The sequence below is a fragment of the Pelobates fuscus genome, chromosome 1 (assembly GCF_036172605.1).
Source record: "Pelobates fuscus isolate aPelFus1 chromosome 1, aPelFus1.pri, whole genome shotgun sequence".
In the NCBI taxonomy this organism is placed as follows: Eukaryota; Metazoa; Chordata; class Amphibia; order Anura; family Pelobatidae; genus Pelobates; species Pelobates fuscus.
This window is the reverse complement of record NC_086317.1, coordinates 400,002,139-400,018,512: the sequence shown is the minus strand read 5'-3', so window position 1 is coordinate 400,018,512 and position 16,374 is coordinate 400,002,139. Positions and strand designations below refer to the sequence as shown.

The following is a 16,374-nucleotide window of genomic DNA, read 5'->3' as shown; positions in this document are numbered from 1 at the left end:
TTTTTACATAATCATTCATTTGATTTTAATTATAATTCAAGGGACCTGCCTGACAACCCAGGCAAAAAGTCCAGAAATTTTTATTTGCCACTGCTATATTTAACCCTGTAACTTTCCAAAATCCCATAAAACCTGTACATATGGATATTTGTTGTACTTGGGAGACTTTGCTGAACACAAATATGCACGTTTGAAGAAAACTAAAACTGGTAATGTTGATGATATTGATAATAGTTAAAAATAGGTAGGCACACTCTAAATGTTAATATAAACAGTCTCAAAAAGGAACTAAACAAATGATAGTGGGTGCTCACTCACATAAGGTCCTATTTCCAAAGGACCAAAAAGATACAAATACTACCCAGTCAAGTAGCACAACCATACAAAAATGTATTTATTAAATGGGTGCACAGAAAATGCATATCTCATCATACATATCAATATGTCAAAAAAGACAAACAATCCCAAACAAATGATACAAAGAGATTGCCAGAGATTCTAGAATTGCATTTAAGCAAAATATATTGTATACAAATACAAATTGCTAAATATCAGTGTAATAAGTACTTGTATGAGATACCAAATCATAACAACCCACAAATAAATCTAAGAAAAACAAATGCATACCAGACCTAGTGAGAAGAGGGAAGAAAATCAATCAGCAAGCCCCCCAGGTTTTGTTTAGGTTTTGTTTTGATCAGAATGTGTAAATGTGTATACATGTTTAACAATAAATTAATCTGCCAACAAATAATGCTGAAAAAAAAAAAACACTAATAGAAAGTGGAGTAAGAAGAGTGTATGGAAAAAAGGAATAAGGAAAACTAATAATAATAAACAAAGAAAAAAATAATAGTATTCAATAAGTGGTAGAAATAGCCACCAAAGCTCAAATAATTATAATCAAAATAATAGATATTCAATAAATGGCAGAAATTAACCATACTAGGTGGAGTTACATAGCAATATTTCTCTATAGGCCAATAGTTAAGGGGTTTCCTTAAATAAGTGTATTTTAGAAGGTGCAGCAATTATTCCATTAAGTTACATGTAGTTCGCAAACATATATTACAAAGTGTCAGCAACAAAATGTTGCTGTATCAAATTCCGTTATAACTGTTATAAAGTAATCATGGATAACTTTTAGTAATATCCACTAGGTGTCACTAATGCTACATGTATCTAGGTAAAGAAATTCAGCATGGGTGGTTCCTACTAACAGCCAAACATCATTTTGGAGGAAAATACCTGTATAACTGGAGCTAAACATAAGCTTCAGAAAATTGTAAGTGGCATTTTTATTTTACCTCACCACCTATAGAATATACTACACTCTATTCTGTTTTCTGTCCTTATATTTTCCATACTGACTCACCACCATACGAGTTTGAGGACACCCAAAAGGCACTGCTTCCCTGCACCCTTTCTTGACCTATTACCTATTAATTACTGCCAGATAGAAGAGACTCTGGTTTGGGTAGTACCAGCTGCCATATCCAGATCTAACAAGCGCTAGGAACCTCACCATCGCACGTAGCAAAACAGAAGCACTCTTATGGCAACACCCTAGTCTATAATACAGTCTGTTCAATGGGAGAGCAAATAGTATATTTTAAAGAATATTAATTACTCCTAAATTATTTGTGGTTTAGCAGCAAGGGTGGCACATGGGTCGGATATGCCCTTGTATAATCTATTTGGCTGTATCTAATCCCTATATATTTGCCAGCCAGCCCATGTTCCCTCCATACTGCCACTATAACCTTAAACAACAATGTTTTGACAAAAGAGAAAGGGGCAGTTCCAATAGTCGTTGAAAAAAATAAATAAAAAAGAAAATGAAAAAAAAATCTTTTGCAGGTAAAAATAAATCCCATATTTAATGAATGTTAAAAGTGAAGTGAGAAAACCATGCATAAAGTAGTTAGTAATGGACTCTATGCGCGTTTCACCCCGTTACGGTTGCCGTGATGGCCTGTTTCACTTGCATTGAGAGCTCCTTTGACGACATGCTGTGGGTTCACAGCTACAGCTTCCAAATGCTAGTGCCACACCTGGAATCAACTCCAGACCTTTTACCTGCTTAACTGATGAACAAATTATGAAGGAATAGGCCAAACCTATCAATTGAAGAGCTTTGGAGTCAATTGTCCAAGTACTTTTGGTCCCTTGAAGTCAAAAGATGCAAAATACGTTAAAGTGACATACCAAGTGTACCTCACAATAAGGAGAAACACAAAGACACATATAAAACACAAAATATAAAATTACAACCTGGAAAATACAATGTAGGTATAAATCCAGTAATGTGCATAAGCATCTAAAAAATGAATCACATAGCGTGATACAGTATATAAATGTGTGGAATTTATTTATGTAGAACACAAACTAGTAGCAATGTATAGATGAAATGATAGGACTTCTGGTGCTTGTTTCTTATAAGTGTGGCAACTTGAGCTTCCCAAACCAGAGTCCCTTCTTTCTGGAAATGATTTAGATATGAAAAGAAATGCAGGGAAGCAGCACCTTCAGGAATATCCTCAAATCCAGATATGGATGAGCCAGTATAGGAGATAAGAGGAGAAAGCAAAATATAATCACCGTCTGTGGACATATTAGTAGTCACAGACGGTGGAAGGCGTCTTCAACAGTAATGAAAATTTCCTTCTTTAGTGCACCACAGTGTCACATTGTAGCAATGTATAATTAAATACATGCACGTTTTCATTAGGGGTATATCTACTAAGCAATAATTTCTATTTATTTTGTATTTGGGCAGTGGAGTGTCCCTTTAAGAATAATATATATAATGGCAACAATCACGATCAGACCAGCTGATAAGGGAGAATCAGTGCTAATCATGCACATTACACTGTGAATGGAAGAGACAATTTCCTTACAAATACTGTATTTACTTGAAAAAAAGTTTCCAAAATTTGAATGCACATTAGATTCGATCGCAAATTAGATTTAAGTGAATTTGCCAAGGAATTTTCATTGCTAGGAATGGAACTCGATCGTTAGGAGCAATTTGAGTTAAGAGGAGCTATGTTTATGGGATGTATAGAGTGTGTGTTTAGGGATTGTAGTGTGTGTTTGCTTACAGGGATATTGTGTGTGTGTGTGTGTGTGTGTGTGGTGTAGCATGTGTTTATAGGAAATCTAGTGTGTGTTTGTGTAGAAAATCCAGAGTGTGTATAAAGGATGTAGTGTGTGTGTGTGTGTGTGTGTGCGCGCATGTGGTGCAGTGTGTGTATAATAAATGTAGTAGGTGCAAATGGATTTAGTGTGTGTTTCTGGAATGTAGTATGTGTAAGATGTAGAGTGTCTGTATAAGGGATCTAGTGTGTAGGGGTGCAGCATGTGTGTGTGTGCGAGGGGTTCAATGTGTGTGTGAAGACAAAATGCCCATGGAAGTGTACTGTGCATTTGTTTAGATGCTGCTTGTGGTATTGTGTGTGTGTAGAGTGAGCTGATTGTGCTATGTAGTGTAAATAGGTTAGTGAGAAAATTGGTATATTTATTAATTATTTATAACTCGGTCTGGTGATGTACAAATATTTGTTTGAAGTGTACAGGGACGGGGAGAACTAACCTTTTCCTTGGAATGTCAAAGGATATTGTGTCCTGGAATAAGATCACAGTACCCCTAGGGATAATTAACTCAATCTTATTTACATTCCACAGTCAGAGCCCTGGCTCACTGAGCGTCGGACTTGCATGGGCTGGGCAGGGAGATCCTTTGATCCCCCTGGTTGACTCAGCCCTTAGCATGTGACCTGGCACACAGTGATGACCTCAGAGACCACAAGGGAGGGAAGAAACTCCTCCCACGTTGTGGTTAACACTAATTGGAGGTTAGCCAATCAGACACACGCTGTTTGTATATAAGCTAACCCCCTTGCCTCAGTGCCCTGTTGAGGACTTTGGTTTACCATTGAGCGTTGCACTTGGTATTTCGATTTCCTGGTTACTGATATTTGGCTTTGTCTCTCGTTATTCCGTCTCCGTAATTCCCTTGACCTCGGCTAGTGTTTTGACTATCCATTTTTGCATGACCCGACCATTCCAAGGATCGGTATTGCAATTTTCTCTACTCTGTCCTGTCTGCATGTTAGGGTTCCCTAGTGAATGTTACATTACAACTGGGCCAAATGGACCCAGCAGACATCTTGCAGCAGTTAGCTGCTCAGAATTCCAAGCTGGAGGAGCAAGACCACTACTTGGATCAGTTTGCCCAGCGTGAACCAGGTTGATATACACATGGTTATTGTCAGGGTACCTGAAGTCTCTACCTCGGAGGAGGTTAGACTTTCAGACGGCCGTCCTCTCAGGGGGGCTGACTCACCCAACCCTCACAGCTCTCATAGCCGTTTACACGCCGGCCGCGATAGCCCCACCTCCTTTTATGACGCGGCGCTCAGGAGCCGACGTCATGACGGCAGTCACGTCCCGACCTGTCAATCTAGTTCCGAACAACGAATCAGGGCTCGGCAGGGGCGGAGTCATCAATTAAAGAGCCAAGGTATAAAATAGGGATGTGTGTAATGGTCCATTGCCCTGTCGTGGTTCTAGCTTGTCTGGTCACTCAGTGCTCTTATTACTGTTTGTCTTTTTGGTTCTGACTCGGCTTGTATTTTCGTTCCTGCTTACCTCTCGTGTCCTTTGACCTCGGCTCGTCTCTCGCTTACCTGTTCTCTCGTTCCCTCGACCTCGGCTTGTCTCTGACCATTCTTTGCTTTCTCCTTACGTTAGTCTGGCCATTCTAAGGTCCGGTATACGTACCTAGCTCCTGTTTGTATTCTGCGTGTTGGATCCCTGTCCCGATCCTGACATTACGACAGGGCCAATGGATCCTGCAGGTACAAACGCTCAGATTGGTTCTCTTGACTCGAGATTTGAAGCCATGGACCATAGAATGGACCAGATGGCTCTGGCGCTGCAAGCATTGCTATCCCATCCTAGTAATCAATCAGAGGAGAAGCGTACACCATCCATCTCTCTTGTTAATACAGGCCTAGAGGTAGCCACAGTGGGAGCCTCTTCCCGTGTTACTTCCCCTTTACGCTATGGCGGTTCTCCGGATACCTGTCGAGGTTTCCTAAACCAGATAGGGATTTATTTTGAATTACAACCCCGCGCCTACCCTACAGACAGGGCGAAGGTTGGATTCATAATCTCGTTACTCATTGACAAAGCTCTTAGATGGGCTAACCCTCTGTGGGAAAATGATAATCCGTTAGTCTATAATTATAATGCATTTGTCGCTGCTTTTAGGAGGACTTTTGACCCTCCAGGAAGAAAGGCCAATGCAGCTAGACTACTATTACATCTTAGACAGCATAGCCAAACCCTTGTGGATTATGCGTTAGAGTTCAGATCCTTGGCGGCAGAGGTCAAGTGGAATGAACAGGCCTATATGGACGTATTTCTGAACGGCTTATCAGATGAGATCCTAGACGAGGTTGCCACAAGAGATCTTCCTGAAAATTTGGAAGAATTAATTTCATTTATTTCTCGAATAGATGAACGCATGAGACAGAGGCAGAACACTCGAGATAGAACTCATAGACCTTCCTTAAGACTAGCTCACGCATTTCAGAATTCTGAATCTACAACTCTAGCTCTCCCAGAACCTATGCAAATAGGTAACACTCATCTCTCAGAAAGTGAAAGACAATACAGGAGAAGGGAGGGTCTGTGTATGTATTGTGGAGTAAGAGGTCACCTACGCCTAAATTGCCCTAACCGTCCGGGAAACGCTCGCACCTAAGTTTCTCAAGAGGACAGGCCTTGGGTGTTTCTATCTTGTCCTCTATATATGATTACAAGGATCATAGGCTTCTGTTACCTGTTTCTTTAGCTTGGGAAAAGGGAGTACTTAATGCTATGGCATTGATAGATTCCGGAGCAGCTGAAAGCTTTATTGACCAAGCCTTTGTCACAAACCACTCTATCCGTTGAGGCCATAGATGGTAGACCATTATCAGACCCTGTTATTTCTCGTGAGACTATATCAGTTAAGTTAACCATTGGTATTTTACACGAGGAGGGAATATCCCTCATGCTTATCTCATCTCCTTCAGTTCCAATAGTCTTGGGGTATCCCTGGCTTAAGAAGCATAACCCTATTATTGATTGGGAACAAGGTGAGATAGTCTCCTGGGGTCAGGGTTGCCAGAGAGGTTGTTTACAGAAAATCTCACCGGTTTGCGTAGTTGACGCACCAAGTAACTCTAACCAGTCCACAGATTTACGGATACCATCTCAGTACCTGGATTTAAAGGCAGTCTTTGATAAAAAAGAGGGCTGATACTTTACCCCCACACAGGTCCTTTGACTGTAAGATTAGACTCCTGCCTGGTACTATGCCTCCGAGGGGTACAGTATATCCTCTATCCACTAAGGAGAACTTAGTCTTAGAGGAGTACATACGGGAGAACCTAGACAAAGGATTTATTAGGAGATCCTCTTCTGCAGCCGGGGCCGGTTTCTTTTTTGTAGATAAGAAAGACGGCACTCTACGGCCTTGCATTGATTATCGGGGCTTGAATAAGATAACGATCAGAAATGCTTATCCTATTCCCTTGATTACTGAGCTATTTGATCGTCTGAAAGGCTCCAAGATTTTTACCAAGTTAGATCTGAGGGGAGCTTATAACTTGGTGAGAATTCAGCAGGGAGACGAATGGAAAACGGCTTTCAATACCCGGTATGGCCACTATGAGTATACGGTAATTCCCTTCGGGCTTTGCAATGCTCCTGCTGTATTCCAGGACCTAATTAATGAGGTTCTTAGGGAATTTCAACATGAATGTGTTATAGTTTATTTGGATGATATACTAATACACTCTAGAGAGCCTGAGACTCACCACAAACAAGTCAGAAGGGTATTGCGCAAGCTTCTACAACATGGGTTGTACTGCAAATTGGAGAAGTGTAGCTTTGACCAATCTCAAATAAACTTTCTTGGTTACGTTATTTCTGGAGACGGGTTTAGGATGGACCCGGTTAAACTCCAATCAATTTTAGATTGGCCATTGCCCAAGGGACTCAAGGCCATTCAGAGGTTTATCAGATTCTCCAATTATTATAGGCGCTTCATTAAGGGGTACTCTTCTATTATTGCTCCTATTACCAATATGACTAGACAGGGTGCTGATACCAAGACCTGGTCTCCTGAGGCGCTTGTTGCTTTCAGAACACTCAAGGAACAGTTTGCCTCAGCACCGATATTAGTTCATCCTGACACCTCTTTGCCTTTTTTACTCGAGGTAGATGCCTCAGAGACAGGTATAGGCGCTATCTTGTCCCAAAGGCTAGGTTTGAATAAACCGCTGCACCCATGTGTTTTTTTTTCCAAGAAATTGTCTGGGCCTGAAAGCAGATATGATATTGGTGACAGGGAACTATTAGCGGTCATTATGGCTTTAAAGGAGTGGAGACATTTGTTGGAAGGGACTTTACACCCGGTTACTATTTTGACGGATCACAAGAATTTGTCCTATATAGGGGAAGCCAAGCGCTTGTCCGCCAGGCAGGCTCGTTGGTCTTTGTTCCTTACTATTTTCAACTACGTGCTCACTTATAGACCTGGTTCTAAGAACTCTAAGGCTGATGCATTTTCCCGCCAACAAGAACCTTCTACTATGTCTGATATGGTTTTTTCTTCTGTAGTTCCCAAGTGTAATATTCTTGCCAACACAAGCATCAAGATTCACTCCCCGTTGCTTGCTGAGATCAAGAAAGTACAGCATCTGGCTCCCAGACTTGTTCCTGGGGATCGGTACTTCGTTCCTCCTGAACTCCAACTGGAACTGATGCAGTGTTTTCATAACAGTAAATTTGCCGGACACCCTGGCATACGCAAGTCGTGTTCTTTGATCTCTAAAGATTTCTGGTGGCCTTCGTTACGTAAGGATGTTAAGGACTTCATCGGGGCATGTGATGTCTGTATGAGGACTAAACAACCTCATACGCTTCCATGTGGGCTTTTGCACCCCCTAGAAATTCCCGAGAAACCATGGTCTTGTTTGGCTATGGACTTCATTGTCGATTTGCCTGTTTCTAAAAAACATACTGTTATCCTCACGGTGATTGACAGGTTTACTAAAATGGCTCATTTTGTACCCCTGCCTAAATTGCCCTCTTCTCCCGAGATTTTCGCGAGGGAGATTTTTCGTTTACATGGTATTCCTTCTGAAATTGCTTCTGATAGAGGGCCCCAATTTGTTTCCCGGTTTTGGAGGTCCTTCTGTTCTCAATTTGGCATCAAATTGAATTTTTCTTCTGCCTATCATCCCCAGTCCAACAGAGCTGCCGAACGCACCAACCAAAAGGTTGAACAATTTTTGTGTTGTTTTGTTTCTGAACACCAGGACGATTGGGTCGGTCTGATTCCTTGGGCGGAGTTTGCGCACAACAATCTCGTTTGCGATTCTACTCGTTCTAGCCCCTTTTTCATGAATTATGGCTTTCATCCTTCCGTTCTTCCGTCGGTTTCCCCTTCCCAAGGGATACCGTTGGTTGATGTTCATGTTGCCAATCTGAGGAAGTTGTGGGATCAGACTCGACGAATTCTTCTTCATAATTCCACGGTGTCCAAACGACACGCTGACAAACGCAGACGGGTGGCTCCGTTTTTTTCCCCGGGTGATAGGGTATGGCTGAGTAATAGAAACATCCACTTGAAGGTTCCTTCCATGAAATTTGCTCCTCGTTACATAGGTCCTTACAGGGTTCAGTCTCGTATAAACCCGGTTGCGTATCGTCTGGCTCTTTCGCCTGCCCTGCGCATCCCGAACTCCTTTCATGTTTCCTTATTGAAACCTTTGGTTTGTAACAGGTTTTCCTCCGCTGTGTCCTCCCCTCGTTCTGTCCAGGTTGAGGGTCAGGAGGAGTATGAAGTCAAGTCCATTATCGATTCTCGGGTTTCTCGGGGGAGGGTGCAATATCTTGTTGACTGGAAAGGTTATGGTCCTGAGGAGAGGTCTTGGGTGGTCCGGGAAGATGTGCATGCCCCTTGTCTCCTCAGGGCATTTCATGCTCGTTTTCCGTCTCGCCCCGGTTCCTTCCGCCCGGTGGGCGTTTCTGAGAGGGGGGGTACTGTCAGGGTACCTGAAGTCTCTACCTCGTTAGACTTTCAGATGGCCATCCTCTCAGGGGGGCTGACTCACCCAATCCTCACAGCTCTCATAGCCGTTTACACGCCGGCCGCGATAGCCCCACCACCTTTTATGACGCGGCGCTCAGGAGCCGACGTCATGACGGCAGTCACGTCCCGACCTGTCAATCTAGTTCCGAACAACGAATCAGGGCTCGGCAGGAGCGGAGTCATCAATTAAAGAGCCAAGGTATAAAATAGGTATGTGTGTAATGGTTCATTGCCCTGTCGTGGTTCTAGCTTGTCTGGTCACTCAGTGCTCTTATTACTGTTTGTCTTTTTGGTTCTGACTCGGCTTGTATTTTCGTTCCTGCTTACCTCTCGTGTCCTTTGACCTCGGCTCGTCTCTCGCTTACCTGTTCTCTCGTTCCCTCGACCTCGGCTTGTCTCTGACCATTCTTTGCTTTCTCCTTACGTTAGTCCGGCCATTCTAAGGTCCGGTATACGTACCTAGCTCCTGTTTGTATTCTGCGTGTTGGATTCCTGTCCCGATCCTGACAGTTATGAACCCACACTCCTTTAGTAGTAACCGGTCAAAAATAGCCTTTGTCATTAACCATCTCTCTGGTAGGGCCTTGGACTGGGCTAACCTGATATGGGAATCAGGTCATCAATATCACCTACACCGATTTCCTATCATCCTTTCGGAGAACTTTGACATGCCTGGTAGGATAGCGTCCGCTAGGAGAGCCTTATTACGCATCAAACAAGCAGGGCCGGATTAAGAGCACACTGGGCCTGGTGCTGACAATTATGATAGGCCTAATTACGGAATCTTATCGACCAAAAACACTAAAACAGGTATACTTCCCAAGCGTCATGTATCTGATGGAGATGGTGCTGGAGGGAAACTCATAGGATGCAGCTATAAGAAAACACATACTCTATGCTAATCTCTCTCTAATTTATGCTTTCATGTTTCAAGTAAATCCATAACCCTTAACAGCAGTGTCCAGTGAAGCAGGAAGTCAATGGGCGGTGTAAAAGGGTGGGCCACTGATGCGAATCGCGTGACCAGACCTGCCAAAAGGGGAGAACATGCCCAAAAAGGGGGCATTTCTTTCCAAATAATTTGAAGGACAGCCTGGCATGAATGCATGTCAGGCTGCCCGCCAATCATGCAGGCAGCACCCTGAGCTTTACATAAATGCCTCTAATGACACGCTCACTCCATGCTTTCTAAGGACTGTCCCCTAGCACTCGTTGGTCCACCTGTCTCCTTACCTTCTTACTAGCAGGCAGACGTTCCTGCTGGTATATAGTCTGAGACAGATAAAAGGTGTATGTAGTGAGTGTAGAAGAATGGGGACATGCCACAGTGTTAGAGAGACCAACGTCTGCATTACCTAAACTAATTTTATTGTCAGCCAGTCCACACAAGTTTTGTTCCCATACATCCCACTTAAGCTGCTAGAGGTGCTTCCTGGGGCAGTACTGCCTAGTGTGCAGCACTGCCATTCAGTGTCTCCACCCTCGGCATGCAGACACTGAACTTTTCTCATAGAGATGAGATGCATTGATTCAAATTATCTTTATGAGGAGATGCTGATTGGCCAGGGCTCTGACTTGTGCTGGCTCTGCCCCTGATCTGCCTAGTTGACAGTCTCAACCAATTCTATGGGAAGTACTGTAATTTGCTCAGACCACCACTTCTGATGATGTCAGCAGACAGTCAGTTCAGAGGCAGAGCCAGCAGCTGCAGACTTGAATACAAGTTATATTTTACTGTAGAAGGGGCCAGGGTGGTGGTTTTAACATAATAGGGTCAGAAATACATGAGTGTGTTCCTGACCCTATAGTGCTACTTTAAGCAAGAGTATGTGAAGAGTAGTTAGGGTTGCCACCTTTCTTGGAAAAAAATACCAGCCTTAATCATTTGTATAATCACAAGGAGTGACATCAGAGAAAATTCTGTAAAATCACCAACAAAATACTCACAGTTTGATTCTGCTGTATAGATGTATTGCTCCCAGTGTCTCAGTCTCGCAAGTCATCCAGTGTCTCAGTGTCCCGATGTATCACAGTGTCAGTGTCCCCATGTCGCCCAGTCCCCTAGTCTCCCAGTGTCTCAGTGTCCCCATTCCTCCCAGTGTCTCAGTGTCACTAGGATACTGGGGACACTGAGAGACATGGGTACACAGAGATATGGGGACACAGAGACATGGGGACACAGAGACATGGGGACACAGAGACATGGGGACACAGAGAGACCCGGGGATACTGGGAGACATGGGGACACGGAGACATTTAGGGAAACTGGGAGACATGGGGACACAGGCACTAGGGACACAGACACTGGGAGACATGGGGACATTGAAACATTTGGGGACACTAAGACACTAGGAACACAGAGACATGGGAACACAGACACTGGGGGACTAGGGGACACTGGGAGACTAGGGGACACTGGCTGGGAGACAGACACTTGGGGACACTGGGAGACACAGGGACAGTTGTGGACATAGACATGGAGACACTGGGACATATAGGGACACTGGGAGACATGGGGACACTAGGCACACTGAGACACAGACACTGGAAGACATGGGGACACTGAAACATTTGGGGACACTAAAACACTAGGGACACAGACATGGGAACACAGACACTGGGTGACTAGGGGACACTGGCTGGGAGACAGACACTTGGGGACACTGGGAGACATGGGGACAGTTGTGGACATAGACATGGGGACACTGGGATATATAGGGACACGGACACATGGGGACACTGGGACACATGGGGACACTAGGCACACTGAGAGACATGGGACACAGACAGTGGGAGACTTGGGGACACTGAGACAATAGCGACACTGGATGGGGGACATGGGGACACTGTGAGAAACAGTGTCTCCATGTGTCTAAGAATCCCCATGTGTCTCAGCATCCCCATGTGTCTCAGTGTCCCCAAGTGTCTCAGTGTCCCCAAGTGTCTCAGTGTACCCAAGTAACTCAGTGTCCCCAAGTAACTCAGTGTCTGTGTCCCCATGTGTCAGTGTCTGTGTCCCCTAATGTCTCAGTGTCCCCTAGTGTCTCAGTGTCCACATGTGTCCCCTAGTGTCTCAGTGTCCACATGTGTCAACTAGTGTCTCAGTGTCCCCATGTGTCCCTGCTGCCTTTCCCCCCATCCCTCACTTACCTGAGCTGTAGAGCTGCTGTCTGGGCTCTGTGCTGTGTTGCTGCCCCCCACGGATCAGTAAGTAGTAGAGAGAGGCAGGGATATGCATAGACATATAATACCTAAACGCCGTATTGACCGCTACTTCCTATTGGCGCTGATGAGCCGCGGGGCCGCAATCTTGGATCGGTCACAGTGTGATCTGCAGCATAGACATATATAGAATATATATGTCTATGATCTGCAGAGCAAGGTCCTCAAAGTAAACATGGTTAGTCTTAAGATCCACCCGGAGGGTGTATAGATCCAGTAGCATGATGTTTAAATAACATTTACTGACATTTGCTGCTTTAAGACCTCTGTGGTTATTTACGTTATCGACTAAGTTTACTCAATACATTAAAATTATTTGAATTTCCAGATTGAAACTATGCGTTGCATTTGGATTTCGGTTTGCTAAAATTAAAAGTTTAGTGAACTAACCCCACAATTTATCATCTTAGTATTCATATTTTAAAGTGGGACTGGATCTTTGACTGATTTGTAATGTATTTACTTTTCACCTATTTTTAACTAATATGGATTTTGGAACTGTGCAAAATAAAATGTAGATATCTACAACTCTTTATTATTGTGAGCTCTGTCTTTTGCACTTTGAAGTCCGCATGGAGATAGCATAAAGAGAATAGGAGAAATCAAACAATCACATCACTATTTACTTAAGTGAGATTTGTCACCAAGTCAAAGTAAATTTTAAAAAAATAGGGACAGAAGTCCTAATATATAGACATATAATACCACACCGGGTGACCGGACCAAAATGGCGTATAGTAATAATAATAATTTGATTGCATCAGGATCACCAAAGAATGATAACTGGTAATTCACAAACCACTAACCTAATAAGCTTAGATTTGTACACTGTAAACAAAGGATTTATTTTAATTTTGTTTCGAACAGGGAGGGGTAACGTTGCTCAAGTCAGACACTCCTGCTATGACTGTAGGCTAGAATTCCCATGAAGATAGGCAAGCCAGTTGAGTAAGCCACAAGACATTGAAGAAATTATAGAAAATAATATTCTGAACCAGGGATTGGCATTACAAAGAAAAGGCTATTGTATGCATTCAGTATTACATTAATGCTTGCTATTTAAAGTTGTAGGCGGTCATAAATCATTCTTTGCAAATAATGCTGCAATTATTTTGTTGACTCATTTGAATCCTACAAGCCCTGAACTGAAGAAGCAAACCTAATTTTAGTTACTATTTAAAAAAACACAAATATGTGATATAACAATGAACTAAAAGACAAAGCAGAAATTCGAAGATCACATTTCGAGGCAAGACAAGTACTATAATAGCATGCATATTTTCCAACATTTCATAAGGACAAAGAAGGACACTTTAATTTTAAGAGTGTGCGTGGGAGTACATCCAGGAGCAGGGCTTTCATGAGAAATTTTACATTACATACGAATAACAATTTATGCAGCTAAAATGTAATTTAGAACAAGAACAATGTATCTTATTTACTCACACTGATTTCTAAGCACATTTAATGAAGTTTAAAGACACATTACTATGAGTTTTATTGCTGTGGTGCTCTGTTATACACTCAACATACCTACAAAATGGAGCTCTAAGAAAAGAGGGACATTAAAATAGAAAAGAGGAACATAAGAAGTGGGCCTAAAATAAAGACTGTTCTTCCTAAATATAGATTTTTTTGGAGATATATATATATGTAGTACATATCTAGCAATGTACAGAAGTCACTAAAGACGGATTTATTCCACTTATTATTTTGTACACAGAGTTGGATATTTCAAATATTTACATATCTACAAGAAAGTAAGCATAACTGTTCAATAAATGTAACTCAGGTAGTAACTTTCCAGACTTGATCAAGTTGGATCATCAAACGCTGTTGCGCACCAATAAGATTCATTCTGAAGCTGCATTCATTTTATTTATTTTTTTCCATTTTTTTTAGTGCATATAAATGTTACAAGCAGATACTTCCCCCAGACACTCTGTATTACTGCAGATACTCCCCCCAGACACTCTGTGTTACTGCAGATACTCCATCCAGACACTCTGTGTTACTGCAGATACTCCCTCCAGACACCCTGTGTTACTGCAGATACTCCCTCCAGACACCTTGTGTTACTGCAGATACTCACTCCAGACACTCTGTATTACTGCAGATACTCCCCCCAGACACTGGCACAGAGCAGAATAGGGACTGTTCCCCCTACATAGGGTTACTTGGCAGATATGGATTGACACCTATCCTAAGGATCCCTGATACACATTGACACAGAGCAGAATAGGGACTGTTCCCCCTACATAGGGTCACTTGGCAGATATGGATTGACACCTATCCTAAGGATCCCTGACACACTGACACAGAGCAGAATAGGGACTGTTCCCCCTACATAGGGTCACTTGGCAGATATGGATTGACACCTATCCTAAGGATCCCTGGTACACACTGACACAGAGCAGAATAGGGACTATTCCCCCTACATAGGGTCACTTGGCAGATATGGATTGACACCTGTCCTCAGGGACCCTGATACACACTGGGGGGGGGGCTACTGTCCTCCCCCCCTCCCCCACCCCTGCGCGGTGGGTGGGAGCCATAAAAATAATGTGGGGGGGACCTACTGTCCTCCCCCCGGCCCCCACCCCTGCACGGTGGGTGGGGGCTATAAAAATAATGAGGGGGGCCTACTGTCCTCCCCCCTGGCCCCCACCCCTACGCAGTGGGAGGGGGCCATAAATCACAATGGTGGGGGACCTACTGTCCTCCCCCCGCCCCCACCCCTGCGCGGTGGGTGGGGGCCATGAAAATAATGAGGGGGTGACTTACTGTACTCCCCCCCTGGCCCCCACTCCTGCGCAGTGGGTGGGGGCCATGAAAATAATGAGGGGGGGCCTACTGGGGGCCTACTGGGGGCCCTAAAAAAAACAATAAGGTGGGGACTTACTGTTCCCCCCCAGCCCCCACCCCTGAGTCACCCACCCCCCCACCCCAAAAGAAGTTACCCCCTACCTACCCCCCTCACCCTAAAAAATAGTGAGAGGGGAATAAAATAACTAACCTGTAAAGAAAATTCAACTTACCATTTGACGTCTTCTTTTTTCTAAAATCTTCTTTTTTAGCCCCAAAAAAGGGCATAAGAACCGACGCAATTTAAAAAAAAAAAAAAACGAGCGCCAAAAAAAATAATCCATCTTCACCCATGGAGGGCTCCGCGCAGACTGAGCTCTGCAGGGCGGGGAAGGCTTATAAAGCCTTGCCACGCCCCACAATTAGGCTAAGAACACTCTTATTGGCTAGTTTAAGCCAATCAGAGTGCTCTGTCATTTTACACAGCATGGGAAAATTCCAAAGAACTTTCCCACGCTGTGTAAAATGACACAGAGCACTCTGATTGGATAGATTCCAAGCCCACCAATCACATTGATCTGTGTCATTTTACACAGCGTGGGAAAGTTCTTTGGAATTTTCCCACGCTGTGTAAAATGACAAAGAGCACTCTGATTGGCTTAAACCAGCCAATCCGAGTGTTCTTAGCCTAATTGCAGGCCGTGGCAGCCATCCCCCGCCCTGCAGAGCTCAGTCTGCGCGGAGCCCTCCATGGGTGAAGATGGATTTTTTTTTTTTGCGCTGTTTTTTTTTTTTTAAATTGTGTCTGTTCTTATGGCTTTTTATTTGGCCATTTTTGGGGCTGAAAAAAGAAGATTTTAGAAAAAAGAAGACGTCAAATGGTAAGTGGATTTTTTCTTTACAGGTTAGTTATTTTATTCCCCCCTCACTATTTTTTAGGGTGAGGGGGATAGGTAGGGGGTAACTTATTTTGGGGTGGGGGGTTGGGTGACTAGTCACCTTTGATTGGGGGGGATTTTTATTAAGGGCCCCCACCCACCACTCAGGGGTGGGGGCTGGGGGGGGACAGTAGGTCCCCCCCTTATTGTTTTTATTAGGGCCCCCACCCACCGCTCAGGGGTGGGGGCCAGAGGGGAGGAAAGTAGGTCCCCCCTCATTATTTGTATGGCCCCCACCCACCGCGCAGGGGTGGG

At 43.7% G+C, this 16,374-nt stretch overlaps 1 protein-coding gene across 1 annotated transcript in view; it reads right to left on the bottom strand.

Moving 5' to 3' along the window:
• Positions 1-16,374, bottom strand: part of LOC134568943 (glycoprotein-N-acetylgalactosamine 3-beta-galactosyltransferase 1-like) — a 44,631-nt gene that overhangs the window by 7,764 nt on the left and 20,493 nt on the right. The window lies entirely within an intron of this gene.